Genomic DNA, 24,422 nt, shown 5'->3' with positions numbered 1-24,422 from the left:
GAGAAGCAGGCTTCCCGCGGAGCAGGGAGCCCGATGCGGGGCTCGATCCCGAGACTCCAGGATCATGACCTGAGCCGAAGGCAGTCGCTTAACCGACTGAGCCACCCAGGCGCCCTCCATTTAGAATATTCTTTATCCAAAGGGAGAGAAATAAAGTAGTTAAGTTTAAATTATGATACTTTCAAATTATTCCAGTGATGGTAATAATAATAATAATAATAACAATAATAATAATATTTGAAAATCCTTTGGTGCTGAACAGAACACAGCCTGAGTAAACATCTACCAGCCTGATATTTTCTGATTTTTTTTTTTTTGCAGTGGTTGACCACATATGCCATATTTAAATTATATTGCCTTTCTATGGCTAACAGGGTTATGATTATAATGTGCTAATCTTTTCTAATTAGTCCTAAGGAGAAGTTCTCAATTTAACATAAAGATTCCTATAGGATTTTCTTTGTGTGTTAGTTAAAAGAATCAATGGAAAAGAAGGAAAACTGTTGCCAACTTTTTCTTTAAATCGAAAGCACACCCACACACGATACCAGTAACTGTCCCCTCAACCTTCCACCATTCATCCCCAAATCAAATAGGTTCATTAGTGTGTAGTTTCTCCCTGCTATATGGAGGTCCCAGAGGCCAGCTGGAGGGCCAACTTTCAAAACATCAAGGCTGCCATAGATTTTGCTTTCCGCAAATTAGCATAAGAAAGTTTAGTGCTTTTTAAAAAATTACTTTGTTACAGAGGAGCCTGGGGGGGCTCAGTTGGTTAAGTGACCAAGTCTTGAATTCGGCTCAGGTCATGATCTCAGGATCAGGAGATCGAGCCCCATGAATCTGGCTCCGCACTCAGGACAGAGTTTGCTTGAGATTCTCTCTCCCTCTCCCTCTGCTCCTCCCCCTGCTCATGCTCATGCTCTGTCTCTCTCTAAAATAAATAAAATCTCTTAAAGAATTACCTTGTTACGTATTAAGATGCCTCTACCATACCTGAGTACTGAATATTTAAAAGTTAAGTTTTCCGAAAATACAAAGATCAATTCTCTCCTACACCAGACTACCACCTTTACACACACTACATTTGGGCACACGTTTGTGTTCTGATCTTGCCAAAAAAACAGTGAAAGAAACAAACAAAAAGCAAAATAAAATGGAGAAAGAATGAAGATGAATGCATAGTTGGCCAGTGTGTATGTGTGCAATCAGTGATGATTAATAAAGCATTTAGTTCAAGTCTCTGCCTGAACATATAGTTAATTGATTTCCTATTGCAGGAGGAGAAGCAGCAGAGCCTGACAGAGCCAGCAGCAGGAGCTTTTCCTCTTCATTCATTATTTTCTTAGAAAAAGTTGTAGCCTGCAGTAACTCAAAGTGAGAGGTTTTGAGCGTCATGCTATATTCCTTAAACAAAGAAAAAAGTTCCTTAGGACTATCAAAAGCTGCTTTGTAACTGATGAACTGAACAAAGCTCAGAAATGGTATGATTTTTGTTTCAATACTTTCTCCAGGGATTCATCATTGATGAATTTGTTCTCACCAGAAAAGCTAAATCCTACTCATTTAAAGATAACGGTATCTCCCACTAAAACTGTCTCTATCCAGATATAAAAAGCATTACATTGCCGATAGAAAAGTGACAACATAATGAATCAACAATGATATCTTAAGCCAGCAAAGCTTTAAGGTAAAGCAGTCTATTTGGATTATAATTTATTCATGGATCAATCTAAAGGTAATTGAGCATATTATGAAGTAGAAAAGGGTTCTTGTTTCTAATAGAAGCAGGTACTGGTATCTTCCAGTTTCAATTGCATAATTTTTATGAGAATGGCAGCAAGTTGGCTAATAGCAATGGTGTATAGTGCTATAATGGATCAACTCTATCTTCCTAATCATACTGTCTTATCTGATTGGAAACAATAACAGCAAGAAAAGTAATTACTTGATAGTCAAACGGTAATAAGTTAAAAGAAGGATTTCAGGTTTATACTGAGTGCAATATGCATATATATGTATACATACACACACACATATATATATACAAACACACAAATACACTAAGTACAATATATTTTTTATCACACTCAATATAAACCTGAAATCCAAATATATATATATACACATATATATATATAATTGTGTGTGCATGTGGGTGTATAATATATATATTTGTGTGTGCACTGGTGTATGTGTAAATGTATACATTAACAAAGAAATAAGTTAGATATATGGGATATATGTTTCACAACTATCTAAGAATTGCCTTTTTTTTTTTTACAAAAAAATGCCCATATATGACTTAGTTACACTATTTCTATTTTGCCATTTATTCAACAAATACAATAGCAAATCCTAGCTCTGGATCAGGAACTGTCCTGTACTACATTAAAGGTTAAATAATTTCCATATGACATGTGTACATTTATCATTGTTATAAATTCTGTAAGTATCCCTTGCCATACATTAAGGGTGCTGTCAGGTTGAATTATATATTAAGTATTTCTGGTGATTGCAGTTATCTAAAGGAATGATAAACCAAACTTCTTGGAAAACTGTTCGATATCAATCAAATGACTATTAATTGGAGAGAAAAAAATGAAGAAAATAAAACTTCAAAGAGTTACTCTTTAAAAAAAACTCAGGAAGGCAATGGACTACTTTTTAGATACTTAAAATATACAATTTGGAGTGCAATGGCTGGGAACATGGGTTCTCTGAATGTGTTTCTAACATACCTTAATTTCAACCACTGTGTGCTCAGCATGATGTAAGCATGGAAACAGAGGTGAGATATCTCGGTTCTGTTCTGTCTAAATTCAGTTACTGTTCTTCTTCCCTTCTCTCAATTATAAGGGTAATCAACTGCTTACATTTGATCCTGATTTTCATTCCAAAATCCGTTTTAGCATGGCTTGGATTCAGAAACTCAGATTTTTCCCATGAGTAATTGGCATGTAATGCTTAATCTCTGACATAACAGTAAGCAATTTTTCATGATATTATCAAATTCGGACAGTGGAAAACAATAAAAGACAAAGAGAAAAGGGCCATCTACATATATACTACATGGTGCCCAATGGTGTAAATGGGGACACTGGAGTTGGACATGCAAAATTTCTGAAATTAATGAAATATAACTATTAGTTTAATCTGATAAATTGAAGAGCACAACTTTTGATAAACTATCTGATGTCTGAATCAGTCAAAAAGCAATGACAGTTCATGCTTCTCAGTGAAAGGAGAAAGCCAACATTTGCATAGTGGTTAGGGTACTGATTTAGAAGTCAAATTTGCATTAAAATCACAGTTTTACACTCATTAGCTGTGTGACTATGAGCCAATTACTTAACCATTCTGCTACTAATTTTCCTTATCAATGAAATGAGAATGACAGTATCTAACACACGATGTTGATATAAGCAATAAATGGAATACTATTTGTAAAGTGCATGCCTGCCAATTTATTCCCATAAGCCTTAACTGCTGATATTGCATTGTGTACCATGCTCTGTATTTCCATGTTGGCTCCTACATCCCCTCTGCTAGGTAAGCCCCTGCCAGTCTTTTCCATCTGGTACATGCCCATTTGGCATTGTAGTCTCAGCTTGGTTTTCATAGCATCTAAGTAATCTTCTTAACTGGCTCCCCTCCCCACAGTGTTAGGGGCTCCTCACAGTGCTCCAGAGCACCGTGGGCATACTTTAACTCCTGCACCTGCCGCACTGCCTTATCGCTAGTGGCCTATGCTCCGTTGTCCCCGCTTGAGGTCCGAGAGAGTTACTTTTTGATCCAGCACACACAATAGGTACACAAGATGTTTTGGAAACTTAACAAATGAATGAATGAATATCCTGAATGTATTTAAAAAATCCAGCTGGTTTTTTGAAATGTCAGATAACCTGAAACATTACTTTCGGAAAGAAATTAATTTACACAAATAGGTCCATTTAACATTAAAATCATATGAAGTAAAAATACCGTACTTATACAACAGCTGTGATTCATAAACTCAAAAACATTTACAAAGTGCCAGACACTTGAGATGTATTTATAAAAGACAATCTGTGACCTAAAGAACCTATAGTTAATCACAACTGCAGTCCCTTGAGACAAGGTCTGCAGAAGAAGTGACACAGAATGCTAGATATGCAATGACAATGTATACCTAACCCAGGATGAGGGGTCAGAGCTCTCCTAGAAGAGGTGACATCTCAGCTAAGTTCTGAAGGATAGGTCGGCAAATGGTGAAAATGGAGGTGTGAGGGTCAGCAAAGGGGAAGAAAATCCTCCCGGTGGAAGAAACACCAGAGGAAGAAGGGGCCCACTTTGGAAGAGGTGCTGGAAGCCAGCAGACTGCTAACCCGGTGCTCTCTGTTTAATAAGATACAGGAGAGCGAGCAGTTTCCTCTGTGAAGGGGACCACATCAGAAGGTATGCTAGGAAGAATGTTAATCAAGAGAAGAAAATTTAACATTAGTGGAATGCTAACAGAGGATGACGGAGGGAAGACCTGCTTTTGGCCAAGCATCATGTAGGTGCTGGGGGTGGTTCTTTTTAAAAGCAGTTTATAGCCTTGGGAGGAAGACTGACTCATATTCTTTGAAACTAAGTGAGAAATTTATTATTTTTTTAAAGATTTTATTTATATATTTGACAGAGAAGAGAGAGAGTGAGCACACAAGCAAGGGAAGCAGCAGAGGGAGAGAGAAGCAGGCTCTCCGCTGAGCAGGGAGCCTGATACAGGGCTCGATCCCAGGACCTGGGATCGTGACCTGAGCCGAAGGCAGATGATTAACCAACTGAGCCACCCAGGCACCCTGAAAATTATTATTTTATACTGAAATATTATTTAAATGATGCCTATCAGGTTCCTCTAAAGAAACAAACTTATGAGGTACCACCTCACACCAGTCAGAATGGCTAAAATTAACAAGACAGAAAACAACAAATGTTGGTAAGGATGAGGAGAAAGGGGAACCCTCCTACACTGTTGGTGGGAATGCAAACTGGTGTGGCTACTCTGGAAAACAGTATGGAGGTTCCTCAGTAAGTTAAAAATAGAGCTACCCTATGACCCAGTAATTGCACTCCTGGGTATCTACCCCAAAGACACAGATGTAGTGAAAAGAAGGGGCACCGGCACCCCAGTGTTTATAGCAGCAATGTCCACAAAGGCCAAACTGTGGAAAGAGCCCAGCTGTCCATCGACAGATGAATGGATAAAGATGTGGTATAGTCATACAACAGAATATTACTCAACCATCAGAAAGGATGAATACTTACCATTTACATCGACGTGGATGGGAGTGGAGGGTATTGTGCTGAGCAAAATAAGTCAATTAGAGAAAGACATGGTTTCACTCATATGCGGAATATAAGAAACAGTGCAGAGGACCATAGGGGAAGGGAGGGAAAACAGAATGGGAAATCATCAGTGAGGGAGACAAACAATGAGAGACTCTTAACTCTAGGAAACAATCTGGGGGTTCCTGGAGCGGTGGTGGGTGAGGGGATGGGGTAACTGAGTGATGGGCATGAAGGAGGGCACGTGATGTGATGAGCACTGGGTGCTATATGCAATTGATAAATTATTGAACACTACATCTGAAACTAACGATATACTAAGGTGGCTAACTGAATTTAAATAAAAATAAATAAATAAAAATAATAAAAAAATAAATTCCCACATTAAAAATAAAAACCCCAAAATAAAAAAAAATAATGCCTTTAGCTTGGAGTTTGGGAGGTGAAGTCCTGTGGCATGATTTGGGAAAAACAAAAACAATGAGATGGCCAAACCACCGCATAGTAGGAAGGCAGAATTCTGAAACAGGGGGAGAAGAGAGAGGAGAGGGAAAAAGAAAAAGCAAAAAGAGAAGGGAGAGGGAAGGGACAGAAAGGGAGCAGAGCCTGGTGGCATGAGGGCTGGAGGACTTTAATAAAGAGGAAGAGCTCATATTCGATTTCAAGCTGTTTGTGTTGCTACCGTCTAAATCCTCCTCTCTGACCCTTAACACTTAAATAAGTGTCCTACATACTTATATGCCTTAGAGAGAAATTTGGAGGAAAATCAGCAAAATAGGCTTGAGTTTCATGGTTGGGTTGGCATGTAGCTCAAAGAATAGGAACCAACAAGAAGTAAGATTGAGGGAGATGCAGAATTCAGTGAGAGGGAGAATTTATAGCCGGAAGTGACCTACGGAACATAATCTCCAGGGATTTTGTAGCAATTTCCAGAAGGGCGGGACTGGGTGATTTCAGCGGACATCTGGGTTCCATAGGCAGTTTTCAGGGAGAATAGGATAAGTAGAGGAAGAAATGCACAAACAGTTTGATGTAACCCTGATCCAAATGAGCACTTAATTCCAACTAAAAGATTAAGGAAGACTTCCTAGTGAAGCAGGAATTTAAACTGTGGTGAAAGATTATAAAAGGGAGAAATAGTATGTGGTGCTGGAAAGAGATGAGAGAGATAAAGGAATGGATGAGTTAAGGAATGAAAAATTAAAAAAAAAACAACACAGGATGAACTCATTCTTACAGAGCAAAAATATAGTATGTGACTGGGGTATAGCAGGAGATAAAGCTGGGGAATCTATGGAGGGCTCTGAGTTCTGGGCAAAGCAGCTTGGATATTTGTTCTTTAGGGTGTAGGGAAACACCAGCTATTTGAAAACATGTGACCAGATCCCTACGATGGTGGAAAGAGGGGTAGGTTGCGGGAGGGAGGTTGTTTGTGGCAGAAAGAAGATAATGATCCAGAATGTTGGAGATGGGATTTTGGTAGAAACAGAAAAGTTAAATAGATGACCTATAAGATTTGTGTGTGTGTGTGTGTTAAGAGTCTATGGTACTCTGGAAAACAGAGAACAAATATTGGCTACACACCCCGACCCCAAGAGTCCACCACTGATCTTCACTCCCACACTGCCCGGTGCTTCACCCCTACTCTCACAGTGACTTCTGCCTGAAACCATCCAGCTTTCATTCTTTCTGACACAGAACCCTTCTCTGACAGACCTCTCTCTCTACCTCTCTGCCGCTCATCTTGCTGCAAATGATCCCTCCTCTCTCACCATCACTTGCTCAGTCAGAATCTCAAACACTATCAAAATCACACAAGAGCTTGTGTTTAACTGATGGCCGCATAGGCTCTAAGCTGCGAAAGAGTTACTTCTCAGTCAAAATGAACATGAAATCATGTTGGTGGGGAAGCTGGGATTAGTTTTTCTTTCCTGGCACTCTGGAGGACCCTTGCTTGTATTTTGTAGTAATGATGAGGTGGGGAGAGGACATGGGGAACATCAGCCTCCTCAACAACAGCCGTAGTGGGAAGTGACTGTAAGTTTGACGAGGGAAGGAACTGCATTGTCAGCACCATCTTCATCAAAATCAGCACATTAACTGAGCATTGCTATACACCGGCCCTCTGCAAAGCACGCGAGTACATTATCCGTTCTTTACTGCAACCCTGTGAACTGGGTATCGTCCTCGTTCCCTTTTACAGATGAGAACACAGTTTCAGAAAGGCTAAGCAACTTATTCCAATTCTCGCCATTCATAAATGGCAGAGCCAGGATTCAGATCCCAGAACGCCAGATGCCAGACCTCTTTATCAATTTTTATCAATCAATTTTTGATTGATATAAAGAGGCATACTACACATATAACCCATTCCTTGAAATCTATGCTTCCTGTTTTTACTCATTCCATAAGCCATGAAGGGAAAAACGTTTCATACGGTAGACACCATTTAAAAAAATGCTGAACACATACCATGCAAAATATCTGTGTTAGTTCAGTCCCTGTTTATTACTGGCCTCAAGTTTAATGAGCTCAAGTTAATACAGGTGAAAGGCTAGAGTGTTACATGCAGCAGTTAATGAAATACCATAGAGCTGTTGAGAAAATGATTAGCAGCCAAATGTGAATTTAATATACTTCATTCTCAAGAAGCAATGCCCCCATGGGAGGCATCTTTCCGGGGGAGGTAATATTGGAAATAGCACTTGAGAGTTGGAAGATGGTGTTCTGTTCTTAGCCTTGGTATCAGCTCTTTTTGTGACCTATGGGAGCTAGTGACTCCTCTGGGTCTCAGTTTTATCATCTGTAAAATGAGGGGGTCAGACCAGATAATTTATAAGGTTCTTTCCAGTAATATCTTTTGTTTTGTTTTCAAATTCACAGTTAGAAATCCTCAGGTTTACGGGGCACCTGGGTGGCTCAGTCAGTTAGGTGTCCAACTCTCGATTTCAGCTCAGGTCATGATCTTGGGGTCATGGGATCGAGGCCTGCGTTGGACTCTGTGCTCAGTGGGGAGTCTGCTTGAGATTCTCTCTCTCTCTCTCTCTCTCTCCCTCTGCCCCTCCCCCCTGCTTTCTCTCTCTAAAATAAATAGATAAATCTTAAAAAAAAAAAAAAGAAATCCTCAGAGTTTATGACCAGGTGGCATCACATCTACAGTCTTATCCACATCACATCCACAGTTTGTGGATGAAATATTGGATTGAGTCACAAATTGTAAGTCTTTCCCTCCTATTTACAGAACGTTCCAGGTCTTTTTAAACTGTAAATATGAATAATATGGATAATGTTTATCAAACTCCCAAGGCTGGATGAGTTCATAAACTGTTTTAGGCTTTACTGGTGGAAGGTACAACCAAAGATGTCTTCTCTATTTTCTAATTAAGAAATAATAAAATCTGTATAAATAATTAAGATAAATAAAATAGTTTTTTAAATGAAGGTGAATATAATCTGTATAAATTGAGGAATTCATTCACAACCAACACTGCACTGTAATTATCTTCACACAGTTTGGTTTAGTTACAACTCACCTGAGATACGTTCATACAAAATCAACCACATGCATATTAGAAGTGGATATAAATGATACCAGACATGAAATTGCCAAGTCAGTAAGAATAAAACATAGACACACGTGTGGTTGCATTTGGTATGCAAAGTTACAGGTTTTTGGGAGAAAATGGAACCTTCCACTAAAGCAGTGCAATATACAGTGATTACTGGTTTTGGGGCACAGAGACTAAGACACTTGGTCTCTAAGACAAGTCACTTGCCCTATGTGGGCCTCGGTTTTCATCTGTGTAAAATGGAGATAACAATGACCATTCTGCCTACTTGCTCTTCACAACAACTGTCTGAAATAGGAAGGCACTAATAGATTATTAAAATACAGCTTTAAAAACATTTTGAAAACTATAAAGCAGTACAGAACCGAAGTGTTATTTTATTATAGTGAACGTAATTTGTATTTATGTACAATTTTTTTAACATCTTTACAATGTAAAGATGAAGTGAGTATTCTGCATTATAAAAATGTCACAAAATATTAGCCTAACATAAAGACTTCCTAAGCTATAGTCCTTCCAATGCCTTAGGAGAACTTGGATGAAATAATTTGCTTTGGAAATCCACCTTCAAAATGCTACTGCTTCCATGGCTAAATATTGCATAGAACGTCAAGGGCAAAAACCAATGAGGGAAAATGGAATAAAAATTACCTCATACAATGGGACAGAAGCAAAGAAAAACAGAAAAATGGGGTGATGAAGAAAATGGGACTGCTATAAATATGAAAAACGCATTCAGGAGTCAGGCTATATTTGGAGCAAGAGTAAAAGATTAGTTGATCTTTTCCATATTTATTCAATATGATACTTAATATTTTCCCTACACAGAAACACCAGGATGACTGCTTTAAGCCTTTTTACCTGAAAGTGTGGCATGGGGCATAAAATATCACATTTTGATCCAATCAAAAACCCTATTTGGAGTTACAGTTCAGGACACATTGGAAAAAATGATCATCATTTTGAAAGTCAATTTTTAGGGTTTCTATGCTAAGCAGGAGATTTATATTGGAGAGAAAATAAAAGGAAGTGCAAGTTTTTAGTTGAAAGGAAAGAATTTTCTAAGATAATTAATTACCATACTAGTAGGAAAGAATTTAACATGGGAAAGAATCTTTTATATGTGTGGCAAAGTGCTCCATAAACAACAGCTTTTGCATGCAGACATGGAGACACTAGCAAACATCCATAAGATAAAATTCATCTCTGTACCTGGGTCACTACTGAAGGCAATCATTGCCCCACAGATTTTGGATTTTCCTCTGTTTCTTCCTCATTACTTTCTGAACTACATTACCATTACTTATGCATTCCCTATTTTTCTGAGTATATCATAAACAATTTGAGGACAGGATACTTTTGAACCTGTCTTATCTTCCCCTCAGTTCTTTGTACATAGTTGGCCTTAATTATTTGATGAATGAATGAGGGATTAACATCAACAAAAAGCTGTACTGGCAAGAAATATCAACTAACCTCAATGTGGTCACAGCTTAATGCTGACAACTGATGTAGTCTGAGCACTTTTCATATAAAATGTCCAGACAGGTTCTCTCTATGCATTAGGCTTGGCAAGAATGAGATTCATCTAATGCTTAATGACCAAACAAAGTAATTTTTGGCCTCTTCTATAATATTACATAAACCAATCCCCAATAATAACATTTGCTTTAAATTGTAACAACAAACTACAACCTAACAGATTTGTAGTAATAAGGTATTATAAGGTATAGTTCCAAGAAATCAATTTAGATTCAAAGGCGTAGAGCACAACACAAATAATTTCTTTGTATTTTCCTGGTTCTTTGTTTAAAGTTTACTATCAAGAAAATAATAATGACCAACTATTTCACTCTCCTGTTCATAAATATCAAACAACAAAATCGAACAGAACAAAAAAAAAATCAAACAGCAAAAAAAAAAAAAAAAAATCTGTAGGCCACAGTTCTTAAAAACCCATTATTTTATTGAAAATGTACTTTGGACAATTGTGAATCTAGGCAATCATTGCATTAGATTAAACATTAAGCTTCTGGAAACAATAATTCACTTGACATCTGTGGGCTTCATGTAGGCCCTATGGCCATGTAGTCCACGCTGCTGGTCTTCAGACCCTCCTGCTCTTGACTGCCAAAGTCTATTATAAAGATGAGCCTCATGTTTGGCAATGGCTAATACCACAAAATGAAAACAGTAGTCAAAGAGACCTGCCATTAGGCTTGGAGAAGAATAATCTATACATAATTTTCTGAGCTTCATCAGATATCAGCCAGTTGCTGAACATCACATGTCCCGAGAGGCATTAGGACCAAATTCTAAGACTGAATAACATAGTGACAGTACTTTCAGCTTTAGAAGTTATTTTTGTATATTATCTCATTTAACTTCCACCATAACAGAATTATTATAATATTGATGAAAGCTGAGACCCACCAATGTGGCAAGCACACAAAGCCCAGGGCCACATCACAGTAATGGCAAGGCACACCCAAACCTAGGTCTCTCACCTCCAAGCCGCGCATCTTCTCTATATTGAGAGCTGGTGTCCTTTCCGAGCTATTTGGCTGCCGTGTCACCTAAAATTACTGTATGGCTTTTGGTGCTTTAGGAGAAGATACCAAGGGTAAGTAAGAGCTAATAAGAAGACATAATAGGGGGTAAAACAGAGATGATCCCTATCCTCAGGAAGTTTGTGGTAGTTTGTAATGTAATGGGATTAAACATAAATAATCCTTTAAACATACCCAACACGCATCACAATTTTTGATGATACACATTTATCTGATCATTTAAGATCAAGTCCTATCAGACAACAACCCCTAACCCTTTCTTGTATCCACCAGACAAAATCTTCGCCCATATTTAACCCAATCATCCAGTAGTTCCATATTTATACTTGAAAACTGAAGACGGCTACAGAGCATGACTGCTCCCCCCACAAGCTCGTGACTCTAATCACAAGTGAGCACGCAGTAGGGCCAACAGCCTTGCTGTGTTACTACTGATGTTCTTCAGCTTCCTCTCTCTACCTAGTGACATTTTTGTATCTTCTTCTTGCTCCTAAAATCTGAACTGCCACTCCTTTTCCTTCTCAGTTGAGGATCTGGCCTCACATTTTTGGGTAAAAATACTGAAGTAATTTTTCTATTCTGAATTTTATAAATCCCCCGCATCTGTACTATCATCCTTCATCTTTTCTTCTGTTACGATGGGAAGTGTCCTGGTGCTTTCAAAGAATCCACCGAGGGCTCTGTCTTGCATACGTCTGATCATCTGAAGGAATCTGCTTCTTTAATTTTTCTCTCTGACCATCCCACGAGTCACTCTCATGTTCTTATTATTTCCATTAACACACAAATATGCTTTAATCCTTCCCCTCCTCAAAACAAATACACCAAACAAATAAAAGAACTCTTTGTCTCTGCAGCCACTTCTAGGCTTCCTCATTACCTATTGCCCCTCCAAATCTCTCTTAAGCACCAGTAATAGTGCCTGGCCTCCCACCCTCACCTCCCATTCACTCCTCAGTTACTGGGGCCAGGAGTTTGCCCTCCATTCCCAGCCACGGAAATGCTGTGGTGATGGGGCCAAGGACAACCTTTATTTTGCAAATCAGATGGTCACACTTTTGAGACCATTCTACTTTCTCTCTCAGCAGCTTCCAAACAGGATGACCCCTCCCTCCTTCTTAGAATACTGTCCTACTTTTTTCCCTACATCACTTCTGTATCTCCTTTACTGGGTAAATCTTTTTCTCTGAAACCTATATGTTGGAATATCCAAGGCTCAATCCTAGATGTTCTTTTTTCCCTCTGCCAGCATATCCTTTCCAAGTGATCTGATCTTATCTAATGGCTTTAAATATCATTTAAGCTACGGCTTTCAAATTTATAGCCCCAGTTCTGTTCTTTATACTGAGTTCCAGACTCTTACATCCAGGGACTTAATTAACATTTAATTAGATGTTGAAAAGTGATCTCAAACTTAATGTATCTTAAGTGGATCCCTTGTTATTTCATTCCAAATATTCTTTCCCCAATCTTCCCTTTTTCAGTTAATGGAATGACTGCTGACCCATTTGCTCAAGTCAAAAACCTAGGGCTATTCTGGATTTCTTTTTTTTCCTCTTATCTTCCCCTCTAGATCCAATCCTTCAGCAAAACCCAACTCTTTCCCCTTCCCACCATCTCCATTGAGATGGCTCTAGTCCAAGGCTCCACTGTCTCTCACCAGGCACACTGCAGTCAGTAGACTCCTCACTGATCTGCCTACTTTCTCTTTTGACTCGCTATAATGTATTCTCCACATAGTAGCCAGAGCAATTGTCTTAAATAGAAATGAGAACATGTCACTCCTCTGCTTAAAATTCTCCAATGATTTCCCAATGTACTTAAAATAAAATCTAAAAGCTTTGCAATGACTGCTGGCTTATCCGGCTCCTGCTTACCTCTTCAATTTTATTTTTTACCACTCTCCTCTTAATTTACTACACTGCAACCATACTCGTGTACTTTTTGCTGTTCTCAAAAAGTCTTAGGGCCTTTATACTGAAAGTAGGTCCTCTAAATCATACTCTGTATATCTCCCTTTTGATAATCATCATATTATTTATTCATTTATTTTGTATCTCCAACCTTTCTAGAAGATATGAGCTACCAGAATAGGATGTTCATAAATTTTGTTCAGTGATGTTCCGCTAGAACTTTGAACAATACCTGGGGCTCATTATACATTCTCAAATGAATGAGTGTATGGTCAGCAGTATATTTAGGATAAACAGTGCAGTCCTTGATGTTGGCTTTCACTCTTGGTTCCATCATGTACTAGGTTTTTAACCTGGTCAGATTTTGTTTTACCTTTATAAGATCTCAGGTGCCTCATTCATAAAATGGGAATAACATTTCATAGGGTTGTAGTAAGGACTATGTAACTTATATAAAGTATATAAAATGAAGCCACAGCTTGGTAAACAGTAGGCACTTACTAAATGTTAGTCCTTATCATCCACATCATATTATTATAGAAATCCTCGCAACATGTTACAGTTTTCTTTCTATTATTAACTTACATATGCTTTAGCACATTTGGCTACGTGCTTAATATGTTAAAGTAAATATTCCCCCTTCCTCATGTAAACCCCTTTTTCCAGGTTTTATAGGGGAAATAAATGGCTTAAACATGTTTTACATGATGGAGAATTGCTTATTTCACATTTAGACTGCATACACTCTATAAAGTAAGGATTACTCACATAGTTATATAATTTTATGCTCCACATGTTGAAATAAGTAAAATTAGGAAAATGAAGATCTGATAGTTGAGAAGTAAATGTAAACACGAGTTCTTAAAGAACGAAGGCAAGACCATTCTGTGGCCGAAAGTAAATGCTGTCATCTGTGGGGGTTGGGGAAAGATGCTACGATCTGAGCCCATTACCATGCTACTTCAGGAACATCTGGCAGTCTGTCACTTCACAGGCAACAACATCTTCTCTAAACAGAATAGACTTGAATTCATCAGGGATTCCCATAGTACAGTATATGCTCAACTTAAGTACCTGCTTTCCGTGATTTCCATAGATTATCATATTCATGACACTGTGGAGTGAAAGCATTCTTCTCACTCTCTAACCAGAACATGAAAAAGAAATTAAAACATTGGCAGGCACTTTGTCTCCAGTTTGTTGGACAAGTAAGAAAAGGATTTTCCACCCATTTATGTAAATGAAATTCTGTCAACTTAGAGCATTTTAACAAAGATGACAGCCGCCTGTCTATTAATAAATACCTGACAGGATAACAATTACAATTGTAGTTGACTGTTTTTCTTTCAATAAATGCAGGTCAGTGGGTATTTTAAAAGAACTTATTTAAAATAAATTTGCAAACCCCAATAACTTTTCCCCTCATCTCTATTAACCCAGAAAGAAATTTTAACATGTGCATTCTTGCCTTCTCAATAGTGGTTTTAGATCATTATGGCCAAAGCCTTTTAAATACATGTAACTATGTAATTAAATATGTGTGGGCTTACTCTGTGTATGCACACACACATAGATACAAATACATGTAAGACATCCATACTTGGATCCAATATTTTGAATTTTACAGAAAGACTTAAAGCCAAGTAGGCTTTCTGTTGTCCAGAAATGGTTATTCAGATTAGGGATTATCTTTGTGTTGCTGCTTCTTTCTGACTTTGGATTTTATTCATTGTTGACTATCAGAAAGGAAGAGTAAGGATATGTAGCAAATTAATTAATCTGGTTACCCATCAAGCTTTGGGAATATATTTAGTAGAGCAAGAAGTGAATTCAATGAATAAATGGAGTTTTGAGGGATTATCTATGGAATTCATTAATCCACTCTGGCCCAATGCCCCATTAGTTGGATTTCAGAAAGTGACTTTCTGAACAGAATGAGGATGAGATTTTGAATTTTTTTTGTGTGTGTGAAATAACTTTCCAAGACAATTTGTTTTTCTCTGTCTAGTGGAGTTTGGGAGAGGGTCTATGTTGATGCATTAGAATGCCAGATATAAGTACTCCCCAAACAGTGAATAATTTTATCTTTATCTACTACAAATTGAAAACACAACATTGTATTTCATCACATTTAAGATGTTATCATACATTGCTTTTATGCTTATAGTAAGAGGAAATTATAAGCAAAATAAATTTTTCACAATAGTACTAAACTTTTAAACATTCAGAGTCCAGTGTTTAAAGAGAAATTAATTATAAGACACCTTGAAAAAAAATTCATGTCTTAGAATGGATGAAATGCATTATGTTCCTCAAATACTGACTGGTTCATTTCTAAGTTTCTTTCTCATCACTGTCAGTAGCCATAATATGCTATCTCATTATTCCAAGAGCAATGCTGTTTGAAAATTACATCAACATTCCTAAAATCCAATTTGTAAATAAAAGTCCAAATTTTAGAAGGATAAAACAACAGCAACAAAATTATCATCAGACAAAAGCAGAGAATAAACACTGTTCTACTTCCAGCTTTATCCCAGAAAACAATGTGAGTATATGAAGGAAAAAGGCAGGGAGGGGTAGTTACTGGATGTTTCTGATTTGGACTGAGTCTAGATCTGAATGCTTCCGAGATAGGTGTCTGTTGTTTCTTGAATTCCATTCCCCCCATATGTCCTCTATAGAGAGATAATGCCAATTTTTTAAACTGAAGAATATGTAAAATATGTATTTGTATTTATGTCTTCTAAGGTGATTTCTAGGAGAAAATATCACAAGTAACATTGTTCCTTCAAAGAAAACCATAATGTCTGACTATTTTTTAGGAGCACGATTTACCCCTTGAATTCTTGTATGAAGGTCTTTCCATGAGCTAAATACCTGAGCAGTTGGCAGACTTAGTTATTTCTAGGAAAAATTTCTGTTCATCATCATCCAGGGGTTAATTCAAGCCCTGCTCCTTAGAGGTACTTTTTCTAGGACAGAATGAGCCACAGACAGAAAGATACACAGACAATGTCAAAAGATACAGAATCATCATGTCATTTAATGGTTGATGTGGGTTACGTCAGCCAAGTCCTAGAAAAGTAGGTTTTCCCTGAATAAGAATGATTCAAAAAGATAATGTCATATTTTATTAGAATCTATAAAATCATAAGCAAATACCATATATTCCTGTTAGTCATGCAATAATGGAATTGCATATAGGATGGCACTAATGGATTCCTTAAATGCAAATTACTGCCAAATTCCTAAGTAAACTGTCCCCCACTTCAGAGACATTATAATCCATCTCTTATGTCAGATGAACCGGGAGACTTACCCTTCTGATCGCATAGGCTTTACTGCTTTTCTTCATTCATCTCTCACACTCAGTAATCCTTTTACTTCCCCTTTCTAAGTTTATAATTTAAATGCAATCTATTCATTATTAAAAAAAAGACCATAGTATAAATGGGATGTCTTTGAGTTATGGCTAAAGAAGCCATTACTGGTTATACAAAGGTCTGGCTTCTATTACACATATGACAATCTGGGGAGCCTCACTCCCTACTTGCCTTCATCAGTGTTTTGTGTAAACACACAAAATTAAGGCTGGGTACTGGCTTTGGGGTCCTCCCCTGAACTGACTTCTTTCATACAGTCTTGCATTCCGTGTTTGAGAGAAAAGTCCTTAAGGACCAGAATTGGCTGCAGTTAAGTTCTCTGGTTTTTCATCAAAATGGATATTGATTTTATTATTTAAAAATTTCAAAATAGCAGATTGGCTAAATTGGCATTAATTTCTTAAAATCCCAGATGGCCATTAAAAAGAAAATAATACTTAGGAGTTTTATAAGAAGTATATAAAATTCTTACATAATGTATTTTTAGGCAGAGAAATAAAAAGTAGAATTAGAGCAGTATATGCAGTATTATAAATTACTGTTTTTATATGTATATACATTCCTGAATACACAATTGGGATCTCTGAGTAGTGAGATTAGAGATGATCTTTTTTTTTTAAAAGATTTTATTTATTTGAGAGAAAGAGAGAGAGAGGGAAAGAACAAGTGGGAGGGGGGCATGCAGAGGGAGAGGGAGAAGCAGACTCCCCACCAAGCAGGGAGTCTGACATGGGGCTTAATCCCAGGACCCCAGGATCATGACCTGAGCGGAAGGCAGACGCTTAACCAACTGAGCCACCCAGGAGTCCCTAGAGATGATTTTTTTTTTATACTTTTGTATTTTATTAATTTTCTACAGTAAGCACATTTACTTGTATCATCAGAAAAATGTTACGAAAACAAATATTGCCTTTTAAAAAAAATTATTTATTTGAGAGCGAGAGAGAGTGGGGGCGCGGAGGGAGAGAATCTTTCAAGCAGACTCCCCGCTGAGTGTGGAGCCTGACATGGGGCTCGATCCCCGGACCCATGAGATCATGACTTGAGCTGAAATCAAGAATCGGACACTTAACCGACTAAGCTACCCAGGCATCCCTAAAATAAATATTGTCTTAAAAGGCACACTAATGGGAAGTATTACAAAAACTTCGTCAGAATAAAATTATAATTATTATTATGGCCAAAATCATTATCTTGTTGTTTTATAAGATTTTTAAAAACTTTTTATTTATTTATTTTAGAGAGAGAGATAGAGAGAGCACTCGCGGGCAGGGGTAGAGGCAGAGCGAATCTCAAGCAGATTCTGTGTGCCAAGCACGGAGCCTCTTGACCAGCTGGATCTCAAGACTCTGAGATCACCACATGAACCAAAATAATGAGTCAGATGCTTAACTGATTGAGCCACCCAGGTGCCCCTTATTGTTGTTTTTTAATAGGAGCCTCAAATCATAATTTACAATGGTGGCTATCAAACAAAGCTAAGCTGTGGGAGAATGCACGTGTAATGGCTACACAGACAGAAATACATTAAGCAGACCTCAGGCCTTATTCTAAACTATGGTTAAGTACGTATCAAATCAGAAATATTCAGTCACTTTACCACTCTATATATTTGAAGTTACAGATTTTTATTTCTGAAGATACGACTAAATTTCCATTCTATATGGAGTGTTGGTAAATTAATGTACCTCAAACAATTAAACTGTAAAGTGGACTTTCCAAGAATTAACACTCTAGTGCTAGCTTTTTTGAGAGTGAGTTATTTTTCATTTATATTTCTCAAAGAAGATATACATTTAGATAGATGTACCTATGAAAATATTTATACACAAATACACAGAATAAAACTTTGCCCCTCCAAAGCTGATCTACCCAAACAACTGTAGTTTTCTGAATATGCCTGAGCCTAAAAATACTGCATCTCAAGGAAGATATTAGGTGGCAAGTACCATCTGCACTTTCAGACAAAATGAACAGAGCAGCCGAGAAGAGCTATAGACCTAAGTGTGACCCCTCACACTAAGTTCCGACTGGTTCATTTGTGGATTAAGTAAGAAGAACATTTTTGATGGGCTGCTGATGTCTTCTGTAGGCCAGTCTTTTTAAGTAGAAGTCAGTGAGTATGGGAGAAGCTGCACTAGAATAATGAAATCAATTTGTAAAAATATGAAACAAAGACTATATATAGATTTGAGGTGCTAGCGGCAAATACGCTGACATTGGAAAAATAAGTTGTCAGGAAGGGAGTTAGAAGATCTGTAAACAACATGGGACGCCTGGGTGGCTCAGTTGGTTGGGCGTCTGCCTTCGGCTCAGGTCATGATCCCAGGGTCCTGGGATCGAGTGCCGCATCAGGCTCCCCGCTCCGTGGGGAGCCTGCTTCTCCCTCTGCCTCTCTCTCTCTCTGTCTCTCATGAATAAATAAATAAATAAATAAATAAATAAATAAATAAATAATCTTAAAAAAAAAAAAAAGAAGATCTGTAAACAACAGGTGGTGAGAGAGAATGAAAGCTGGGATTTCATAAGCTTTTAAGACCTGCAAAGGTAATACCTACTTCACAAGCATTTAAAAACTGATGTGAGTGATTTGCATTATCCCACCTCCTCCTCTTGACAGTCTTTCAAGGCCAGAGTCATTAGCCCCTCTTTAGCAGGGAGGGAACCAAGGCTGGGGAGCAGTAAAGTGAATTCTGAAGACAGAAGAGTCTGACGACATAGATCACTAAATGTCTTTGTTTGGAGGCCACGTTATGAACCGTTCTGGAGCAAGACTACAAGCTCTGTATGCAAATGACCTGATAGTGAAGAGAGGACATTAACAGGGGATGGGATAACTCGTCCTCCACACGCTCCTCCAAAGAAACAGGGTCTTCTCTTCCCCAGAATGCTTTGCTCATAACTAAGCCGACATCTCCAGCCCCAGCAACACGGTCAGCACGTGGCACACATGCTTCGTATGAACCTTCCACCTGGAATACACTTTTCTTGCAGAGTTTACCTTGGTTGTGAAGTAGAAGTTACTAGGTATCTATATGGAGTCACCTTATTGCTCTGCATTAATGTGGTTTGGAGTCATATTCAGACAGCACGAACTTCATCAAGATGGTGTATTTAAGTTTACATCCCCAATAACTACCCAGATGGTGAATGTCCATGCTGGGTGTTTGATATGCCCATCTTTCACCTGCTAGTTGATCCCACCTCAAACGAACTGGATGTGAAGAGAGCATCTGCAAACTGGAAGCAGAACCAGAGTCATATTTGGCAAGTGTGAATGTATGCAAGGAAAGTTTTCTACAAGATTGATAGACAGGCCCCCTGAGCCCAGAAGCTGCAGTACCATATGAAAAAGATGTCCAGCTTTTTAAATTAAAGTGGTTGACAGTGTTGAAGTGTGCATCGCTTGTTTGTTTGACCAACCTAAAATAAAAGACCCCTATGCGATTAGCCATTCTCCATGGAATCATTCTGTACATGATGAAGCCAGAGAAGATGCTGACTCAGAAAAAGAAGTCTGAAAAACAGCACCATAGAATTTCATATCGCTGGCCTGTCATGGGTAAAGCCTGGTTCAGTACAACCTTTCATTAAAGAAGAGAAAACAGTAAGCAACTTAGAGTGCTGGCGAATCCTGTGTCCCGTGCGCTTTCCTGCAGGGCTGGGGTCTAGTCAAAGCTGACCAATGACGAAGGACTGCCTCAAGGGTAAAACTGTGTGAACGAGGACTGGTATCCATGTTGTCCGTGGATGCTTAAGCTCTAACACACAGTTCGGGAAGCCTCTCTTTAGGAAAAGCATTACTCTGTCAGCGTGTCTTTAGGGTGGTTATCGAATTCTGTACTCTACATTACTGGGGACATTGAGGCTTAAAATTTATTTATTTATTTATTTATTTATTTATTTATTTATTTATTTATTTATTTATTTATTTGAGGGGGAGAGGAAGGGCGAAGGAAGAGGGAGGGAGAGAATCTTAAGCTGGCTCCACGCTCAAGATTATTGTCCACACAATAATTGTGCAGCCCGACGTGGGGCTTGATCTCACGATTCTGAGATCATGGCCTGAGCCAAAATCAAGAGTCAGACACTTAACCAGCTGCGCCACCCAGGTGCCCTGACCTTGAGGCTTAAACATTTTTCTGAATATAGTCCTAAAGGTAAGGTACATTCATTTAAGCTAATAGAGTAGACAGAGTTCAGCACTATCTAATGGTTTTTAAATCAGTGGTTTCAGTTGTACACATGTTTGTATATGGAGAGGAGAAGGAAAGTGATTTGGAAGTCTGGATAATCTTCTGTCTGAGTGATTCAATTGAGTTAAACCAATGTTTACTGAGCACCAAGAGTTTTTTAGGCAATGATCTCTCTAGCTGACTCACTATGCAGTGAGGAGACCCAAACTCAGTGGATCTTGGATACCTTCTAAAGGGCGGCTATGGTGTGTCTTACTAAGACACCATTTTAGGAGGCCTGGATATATATAGCCAGTGTGAAAGGAGAGAAATGGGTAGCTTTTCTCACAGAATTCATTTTTGTACATAATCTCCTTCCTGTGACGTTTTGTAGTGTAGATGAATTACTGATTTTGGTTAGTGTCTTCTAATATCTACCCTAGCAGATGCTTGACTAAGAACTTCAAGTCCCCCCAGGATAAAAAGCATTCTGACAGGCTGAATGTACTAACACTACAGGTTTCCCAAATAAAACCTTTATTGATTGAATGCCTTATCATTGTCAAGAGTTACTCGTTTATTTGATGCTTTCAAGTCCTGTGTATATGAATGTGTGGATGAACAAAGCCTTTTTTCCCTAAACAGTCTTCACTAAAAGATTACTTCCGAATCATAGGTGAAAGTTCTATTATTGCTGTGTAATTGCAGAGGATGCCTAGAGGAAGCTAGGTCAAGCAGTTACCATCTTTCTCATATGCTGATTCAACCTAGTACCTACTGGGGTTTGTCCACATTCTATCAAGTTAATAAAGAGAAGATCAGAAGACAAACCTAATCCATTATATGGATCTATTGCGTGGAGCTTTTAGCTTCATTATAACATCAAAGATTTAATTTTTAATATTACTTGGTTTACAACTTTGTGTCTTTACTCGTAAGTGGAAATTAGTCTATATTTTTTTACTCTAGTATTATTTGGTTTTTGGTAGTAAAGTTGATCAAGGTTCATAAATCTATTAGGGAATTTTCTATATCTTTTTATTTTTTTATTATGTTATGTTAGTCACCATACAGTACATCATTAGTTTTTAATGTGGAGGGCATGTGTTCTGTATCTTTTTAAAAGCTGGAATTAGGGCGCCTGGGTGGCTCAGTTGGTTTAGCGACTGCCTTCGGCTCAGGTCATGATCCTGGAGTCCCTGGATCGAGTCCCGCATTGGGCTCCCTGCTCGGCAGGGAGTCTGCTTCTCCCTCTCCCACTCCCCGTTTGTGTTCCCTCTCTCGCTGTGTCTTTCTCTGTCAAATAAATAAATAAAATCTTTAAAAAAAATAAAATAAAAGCTGGAATTATTTAAATAACATAGAAACTCTAACAAAACTGTCAGCCATTCAGCTGCAAAACTACTTGTTCCTGAGACCTTCTGAATGGTAAATTTAAAAATTTGCTTTCCAATTCTATGGATGACTATTGGTTATATAGTTTCTTTTTTTTTTTTAAAGACTTATTTATTTATTTGAGTGAGAGAGAGAGCACAAGTGGTGGGGAGGGGCAGAGGGAGAGGGAGAAACAGACTCCCTGCTGAGCAGGAAGCCCAACCTGGAGCTCAATCCCAGGACCCCAGGATCATGACCTGAGCCGAAGGCAGACGCTTAACTGACTGAGCCACCCAGGTGCCCCCGATTGTATCTGAGGTTACAGTTCTGTTTCCATTCTTCTACAGAATATATTCTTACTTCTCCTTTTTTGAGCTCTAATGATAATTTTATCCATTCATTGATCTTTTCTTTTCAGTTATTCCTAAAAGACCTTGCTGACACCCAAGAAAAGGAGATGTTCCTGGTAGATCTGCTACATCTCCTCCCAGTCCAGGGTGACCTTCATTTCTCTGGGCATCCTGAGCTTTCTTTATAATCTTCAGGTTCTATTGTGAAAACGCCTTCTTTCTTTTCCCTTCTATTTCCCCCTGCCCTTAACCTTCTGCCTGGATGCTTTTTGAATTTCTTTTTCTTTTTAACATTTTTTTTCAAGCCAGAAACTTTGGCTTCCCAGCACATAGACCTTAAATATACATGTGTAGAAAACAATAGATGATTATACAATAGATTCTGTACTTCTTGGCTTCTGCAAAGGGGCAGAGATGGGGAAGACATCAAAAATTAGGTCCAGCAATAATGAGCTACATTATTAAGTTTCTCTGTTTGCTTGAGTACCAGGAAATAACTATGTCCATTGAAAAGAGTCTCAAGAAAGAAAAGAAAAGAAAAGAAGAGAAGAGAAAAGAAAAGAAGAGAAGAGAAAGAAAGAAAAGAAAAAAAAAAAAAGAAAAGAAAAGAGTACCATGTCTGGAAAGAGAAGATCAGGAGATTAAGGTTCTAGGTCTTTGTTTACATTATTTTTTCTGCCAGATTCAAAAATTAGGTCTTTTCCAAGGGATATTTCACCACATTTTCCTTTTATTATTTACTCAAAAGGTGAGAGAAATACATAGAACCAAACTGAAAAAAATCTAACTTTAAGCTTTATAGTCACTTGAATTTGTTTCAAAACTTTTAAAAGCCTTGTTTGTTTTTAATGATTTATGTTTCAGTGGTTTAGACCAGGTCACGTGAAGGTTGAAATTTAGTGAGAAAATGACTGGGCTAGTTGCAAATGGAAAAGAAGTTTCTAAATTTAGGTGCATGGCTTTGGAATCCCAGATCCGAGGATGAACACCATACCTGCATGTTGACCTGAGCAAGAAGCACAGCTCCCATAAGGCACATCTCAGGATGGAAGACAGACTCTATCAACACGTAAAACATTTTTAATGGGAGGACGAATAACAGAATATTATTTAGTGGTGAAGGCAAAAAAAACCCTCATTGTTTTTCACAGGCTTTGGAGACAAACAGTCCTCGCCTTCAGATCCTGGCAATTCTGAACAAAAAGCCTTCAGCACACTAGGAAGCACTATTTAATAATGCACACTAGGTGCATTATTTTTTGCGATTTCTGGCGACGTAACAGAGGCCAGAGAGAACAGTATTTGAGAAGAAAGCCCGACCCTGTGCCTTCTATAACTCTGGCTCGCAAACATCAGGAAGTGCACTGCATACCACTGACAACACATCTCAGTCCTTCAGCGTGTCCCCAAAAGTCAGGTTAAGAGTTCCGTGTAGCACCTCACGCTAGAACACCATTCAAGGCAATGACATGGAAATTAGCACACGGAGTGTCCCGCGCTGCTGCCGAGTCCCTCGATTTCCATGATCTGACAAGGAGATGATATCAGAAGCGGTAGAAAGGCGTTAAGGGATAGCTCAAGTGCTCGTGCGTGTGCTGGAGCAGGTGAGCAGGTAGGATCGCTGTGTCACAGGCTGACAGGAGAGGGAGTGTCAGGCTACCCTGTGAGTGAAGCGTTGAACATGGGCCCTATCATAGAAAATATGCTTTTGTTCAAACTCTCAATATCTAGAGGGAGGGGCAACCTTTCTGGCATGAATGCTCTACCGCTGTGAGGAC

The 24,422-nt window shown here is 38.4% G+C and overlaps 1 protein-coding gene and 1 pseudogene across 1 annotated transcript in view; one reads left to right on the top strand and one right to left on the bottom strand.

The window, feature by feature from the left end:
• The window catches only part of DPYD (dihydropyrimidine dehydrogenase), an 800,443-nt gene that overhangs the window by 23,659 nt on the left and 752,362 nt on the right, over window positions 1–24,422 (bottom strand). The gene's annotated exons all lie outside the window — the stretch shown is intronic.
• LOC123858509 (AKT-interacting protein-like) lies at window positions 16,375–20,427 on the top strand (annotated as a pseudogene).

Source organism: Mirounga angustirostris, unplaced genomic scaffold, assembly GCF_029215605.1.
Source record: "Mirounga angustirostris isolate CCGP_5_RB_7025 unplaced genomic scaffold, mMirAng1.0.hap1 SCAF_4, whole genome shotgun sequence".
NCBI classification, from domain to species: Eukaryota; Metazoa; Chordata; class Mammalia; order Carnivora; family Phocidae; genus Mirounga; species Mirounga angustirostris.
The sequence above is the reverse complement of the archived record's forward strand: the minus strand, read 5'-3'. Positions and strand labels throughout refer to the sequence as shown.